The sequence below is a fragment of the Myotis myotis genome, unplaced genomic scaffold (assembly GCF_014108235.1).
Source record: "Myotis myotis isolate mMyoMyo1 unplaced genomic scaffold, mMyoMyo1.p scaffold_m19_p_11, whole genome shotgun sequence".
In the NCBI taxonomy this organism is placed as follows: domain Eukaryota; kingdom Metazoa; phylum Chordata; class Mammalia; order Chiroptera; family Vespertilionidae; genus Myotis; species Myotis myotis.
This window is the reverse complement of record NW_023416315.1, coordinates 66,677,795-66,683,957: the sequence shown is the minus strand read 5'-3', so window position 1 is coordinate 66,683,957 and position 6,163 is coordinate 66,677,795. Positions and strand designations below refer to the sequence as shown.

Sequence of the window (6,163 nt, the reverse complement as noted above, 5' to 3'; positions counted from 1 at the left end):
TCACTTTCTACACTTATTCCAGTTACCAAGTAAAACACATGTTTGGCTATTCTAATACTATATGTACATATATATGTGTGTATGTAAGTGTATGATACACTCACAGACATATATATATTTATATATACACACATTATATATAGAGTATGTGCTTGCATATGTAGAGAATGCGAGTTGAATTTAGTAAGGGAAATAACTTACATCTACTTAGTAGGTTAATAGAACATCTTCTACTAAACTAGAGGCCAGGTGCACGAAATTCCTGCACAGGAGGGATGGGGTCCCTCAGCCTGGCCTGTACCCTCTCCAATCTGGGACCGCTGGCTCTTAACCACTCACCTGCCTGCCTGCCTGATCACTCCTAACTGCCCTCCCCTGCCGGCCTGATTGCCCCTAACTTTCTCTGCCTCGGCCCCCACCACTGTGGCTTTGCCCAGAATGAAGGCAGGATGACCGGAAGATGTCTGGTTGACCCGGTTTAATTAGTATATTACCCTTTAATTAGTATAGATATTTAAAGATTTCAATTGATTGCTAATTTGGAATAATGTAAACCAAAGGAATATAAAGGAAGGGGCCACATATCAAAACACCATTAATGCCCCAATTTCAAATCAATTACATCAACTCATTGAAAAGCTTTCTAAAATTGTAAGTAAAATATTAAAAAAGGGTGACAACTATGTCAAATTTAAAACAACCTTGTCAATTCAAGGACACAATTAATTATCTATATTGTCCCAGTAGGTCTGGTGGTCTTTCTTTAAATGGGACACCTGCTTTCCTTCTCCTTGTCACCCTGGCTTCTCACACTCATCCCCACTTCCCTGTCATTGTTTAAGCTCATTGTGTTTCTAAAAGGATGTGCATAGGGGTCATGTTTAAGCCATTGTCAGTTGTTATTATAATTACAGTGACTGTTATCTAGTGAAAGCTTTCTTGGCAGATTTCCACCCGAAGGCTAAAGCTTGCATCCAAGTTTATTTTCATTAAGCTATGGGGATTTTTCATTCTGTTTAAAATGAGATTTAAACCCAGGTTTTTTTCTATGTTTTAAATAATGTTACCATTATTGAATTCCATAACTATCAAAAGGGGCTTTCAAATTCATTTAAAAATCAATTAACTGATTGTCTTAAAGACTGTCACAAACCAGGGCATTAAATCATATATGACACATATTTGTGACGTTGATTAATAAAATAGGTACATATGGTATAGTATTTTTCTGAACTTTTGTTTATGAAAGAAGAAATTTATAAAATTATGAACTATTTGTTATTTAAGAAGATCATGTTATACTTCGTGATCAGTAGGTAGTAGGTTTATAGTTATGCCTATGTGTATAAGTAGTTCCAAATGAATAGGAGAATAATTCCCTGGATAAATGTTACTTATAAGAAAAAGTTAACAGATTTATAAGGAAGATAATTTAGTAATCAGAATTTAAAAGGGTATGCTATGTATGATGAGAAAACACAAAATATTATCTATTCTCTGAGAATTTTGCTTACTCCATTGTATTCTGTACCTATGTGTACTGAAAGGAGAGAGAAGATAACACCAACATCCTAAAAATAAAAGTCATTGATTATATAAATCCTTTCATCAAAATTATATTCTAATTAAATAATCAGCAAATAACTTCTTTCAGATATAAATGTACAAAAGTAGAACACAAATGAAAAACACAGACCTAAGACTACCAGATGGCAAGATAATAATTGGAAAATAAAAAATGCAAATTTTTCTTTTTGTATATCTAGAGCTCATATACATTTCCAAAATTGGTTGTTTTACTTCCAACATTTTAAATTGTGATTTCCATAATTGAAGGATATTTATGTAGACACAAGTATATATACTTTCAAATATTTAAGGGAAAAGCAAATTAAAACCACCATGAGATCCCAACTCCCACCTGTTAGAATGAATATTATCAATAAGACAAGAAATAATAAATATTGGAGATGATGTGGAAGAAATGGAACCCTCATTCGCTGCTGCTGAGAATGTAAACTGGTGCAGTCACGGTGTCAAACAGTATGTAGATTGTTCAAAAACTAGGAGACTGCGGCCGCGCCGCGGAAGGGCTGTGTTCGCTCGGGGCTCCGGGAGAGCGACGCAGGTCACACACTGGGCCTCCACATGCCACAGTGGCCCTCAGGAGGAATGGCAGTTGTGGGCAGCATGCCTGGCCTGTTGCGGCAGCATGTGGTGATAGGGGCTGCCCCTGTGGTCCGCTGCCTGCACATATCTTCGCGTCGGGCTGACAGCAGCAGAGCTTCGCTCACTCTGTGCACAGGCAGGCCTATGCACGCCTCTACCCCATGCTCCTGGTCAAGCAGGATGGCTCCACCATGCACATCCGCTACCGGGAGCCCAGACGAATGCTGGCGATGCTTGTGGACCTGGATGCCCTGTCCGCAGAGGAGAGGCGGGCACGGTTCCACAAACGTGAGGCCCAGCTCCGAGGAAAGGAGAAGGAGCAGCCAGAGCTCCTTGACAACTTTGACCTGGAGCGGTACAAGCAGTTTTGGACCAAGAAGTGATCATACCCACAAGCTGCCCTGGCTCAGGATGCTGTAGAAGGGGAGGGCATTCATCTTTAAATTGAGTGTCAGGATTTTAAAACCAAAACCAAACCAAAACAAAACAAAACAAAACAAAACAAAACTTAAGAATCGAGCTACCACATGACCCAGCAATCTGTCTTCTGGGTATCTTTCTAAAAAATTTGAAAACATTTATCTGTAGAGATACATACCCCTATGTTCATTGCAGCATTATTCACTGTGGCCAAGACATGAAAACAACCTAAGTGTTCTTCGGTGGATGATTAGTTAAAGAAATTATGGTACATATATGCAATAGAATAAAAAGATGAAATACTGCCATTTGCAACAACATGGATGGCTCTTAAGAGTATCATGCTAAGTCAAGTAAGTGAGATGGTAAAGGTCAAGAACACTATGATTTGTTTCATATGTGGGATATGAAACAAAAAGCAGCAAAAGAACAAACAAAACAAACTCAAAGACACAGGAAACAGTATGGTGGTTACCAGAGAGGAAGGGGGGGTGCAGGAGGACAAAGATGGCAAAGGGGATCAAATACCACATATGGCACAGAAGGAGACTGGACTTTGGATGGCAAGCACATGATGGAGTATACAGATATTGTATTATAAAATTGTACACCTGAACTTAAAAAATAATCCTTACCCAAGTATATGTTTAGAGAGGAATGGAGAAATATATATATATATATATATATATATATATATATATATATATATATAGAGAGAGAGAGAGAGAGAGAGAGAGAGAGAGAGAGAGAGAGAGAGATAGATTGGTTGCACCCATGTGCCTGTGCCCCAACTGGGGATTGAACTTGAAATGAAACCTAGGTATGTGCCCTGACAGGGAATCAAACCCACAACCTTTTGGTGTACAGGACAATGCTCCGACCAACTGAGCCACTCAGCCAGGGCCCAGATGCGTTTTTAAAATGTTTAAGATGTATGCAATAATCGAAGAACTGAGCCAAGTTGCTCCACCTCTTAGACTAAGACTCAGTTTCCTTGTCTGCAAAATGGTACTCACAGAAATTAAAATTATAAGATTGTTGTGATGTGTTCACAAGCAAGCACAAAGGTCCAAGAATTAAGGAGAATGATAGTTATCCATGTCTATGTCCCAAAACTATTTCAGCACACATGTGATGGCATTTAATCCATATAACAGCACCTATAAAGCTTTCAACAGAAGGTCTCTTATTCACAACTTCTTAACTCATAAAGCAAATTAATGATCTTCTAGGTTTTCTCAGTAAAACATACTGGCTAATGTCTGCCACATTACAGACCACCTGAGCACCTCTGCTACCACATATGGAGATACTAGTATATGAATATAAAGGTCAGTTGTTTATCACTAGTTCTATGAAGCTAAGTCAAACACATTGTAAAGGTTTTATAAAGGTGAGTCATTAATGAAATAATTGCTAATGCATTAGAGAGTACAGGCTTTCATAAACAGTTGATGTTTAGGTTTTATAAAATTAAATCCAATATATTTCATAGTTTATCTTTTATTTTTAAAATAAATAAGAGTAATCAAATCTTTAATTATTAAGCAATAACAAGAACCAAATAGAAAGCTTTACATTTAGCAATTGCTCCAACTATAGAATTTTGGGTTACACTGGCAGTATTTAAAACATGAACTCATGTGTATCTACACTAATAAAAGAGAAAAATGCAAATTGACTGTCCCTCCGCTATGCCCACTAGCCAATCAGAGCGATATTCAAAGTAACCCAACAAAGATGGCAGTTAATTTGCATACATAGGCTGTGGAGCTAAGACTGAAGACAGCATAAAAGGAAGCCAAGCACTGCAGAAGGGAGCGAAGTGGCGGAGATGAGAGGGAGCGAGATGGTGGAGATGGGAGGGAGCGAGATGGTGGAGATGGGAGGGAGGAAGGGAGGGAGCCGAGGCAGCGAAGACGGGAGGGAACAAAGAGCAGAGAAGGAATCTGCCTGCAACGGGCCTCTAGTATTTAATAAAATGAAAGGATTTTACGGTACAGTGAGGCCTTGACTTATGAGTGTCCTGACTAACGAGTTTTTTTGAGATACCAGCTGTCTCTCGGCCGATTTTTTGCATTGAGTTGATAGAGTAATTTGAGTTAACGAGCTCCTTAACGAGCTCGGTCTCGGAACGAATTAAACTTGTAAGTCAAGGCCCCACTGTACTGTGATGCAGGGTTACTATATTTGGTTAGTTTGTGATCTAAACTACATATATATTTTTAAAAAAACACTTCCTAAATAGAACTACAAAAATATAAGCCATACACAGCATTCTGATGTTGCCATGAAATAATCTCCATATGGAATTTTCTTGCCCACATTTTGGAAAAGAAAATTACCAAATAAACTCAGTTGTGCCACCTGAGTTGGCAGCAGTGATGTTTGAAGTTTACAGTAGAACCTGAAGGCAGAGCTGTAGGAAGTAAGCTTCCTGTCAGAAATGTAGGGTTCGCTTTACTGAAATAAGGAGGCCATTAGACTGATGTGGCTCTGATACTGTGGCGGCCTGTGTGTAAGCAATGCAAACCCTAAGCCGCTAAGTGCCTCAGTGTTACAAAACCAGAAGCTAAGGACAAGCAGCCATTCAAATAATTCCCCTTCTTCGCTCCTGCACTTTTTCTATGTAAGGCTTTCCTCTGGCTCCTCCGTTAGTGGAGCCCTCCTAATACTTCCAGTCTGGCCCTGCAAGTTTGGAATGGATTGTTTGCTCAAATAAACTCTCAAAATGCTTAATATTCCTCAGTTTACCTTTGAACAGATCTATAAACTGGTACTAACAGACCCATTTGTGGACTATTAACAGCTCTTTGTTTAGGCTTTCCTACTTCAGTCAAATCAGAAATATTTGCTGAGTGGTAAGGAGTAGGGATATGATAGTTCCTGTTCAATAATGGAAGATACAAAAGAAAAGAGACGAATGTCTTTATTCACAGTGGATGTCATTTGGTTGAATATAAATTAGATAACATTTTGAGAACTCTCACAAAATTTTTAGGATTGCAGGGTGTAAAGATTATCATCTTTTTGAATGACAATGTTTGGGAAAAATAATGTTTAGAATATTCTGAGTCACGGATTCTTTATTGCTTCACCTGTGTTAAAAATGTGGTCCCCCCACACTCTCTTTTCCCAGTGTCAGACAGTTTGACCTAATCTCTATATATTTTGGGGGGAAGAATCACAAGTTTAGTCTCTGCTTCTAATAATGTAAGTACATTAAGAAAGAAGAAAGAGGTAATACTACGAGCCAAAGAAATGAGAGAGAGAGAGAGAGAGAGAGAGAATCTCCTCTTTTAATATGTCATTGTTTCTGAAAACAACAACAGCAACAATGGAACACTTACCATAACTGGCTTAATTAATCTTCAGGCACAGCCTCCAGTATTGCCCCAGATTCAAGCTGACATGTGTTGACAAATGCAAGACATTTGACTCTTTGGAATCTATTGTTCAGTGTGGCCTTGAATTTGATATAGTTGCAAACCTCGAGACTGCATGTTTTCAGAGAATCATCAATTGGAATCAGAATTGAACTGTATGTTCCAGATCACAGACTATATATATATAT

The 6,163-nt window shown here is 38.5% G+C and overlaps 1 pseudogene; it reads left to right on the top strand.

The window, feature by feature from the left end:
- The first annotated feature begins 2,148 nt into the window (after window positions 1-2,148).
- On the top strand, window positions 2,149-2,580 carry LOC118665752 (annotated as a pseudogene).
- Window positions 2,581-6,163: the final 3,583 nt, after the last annotated feature.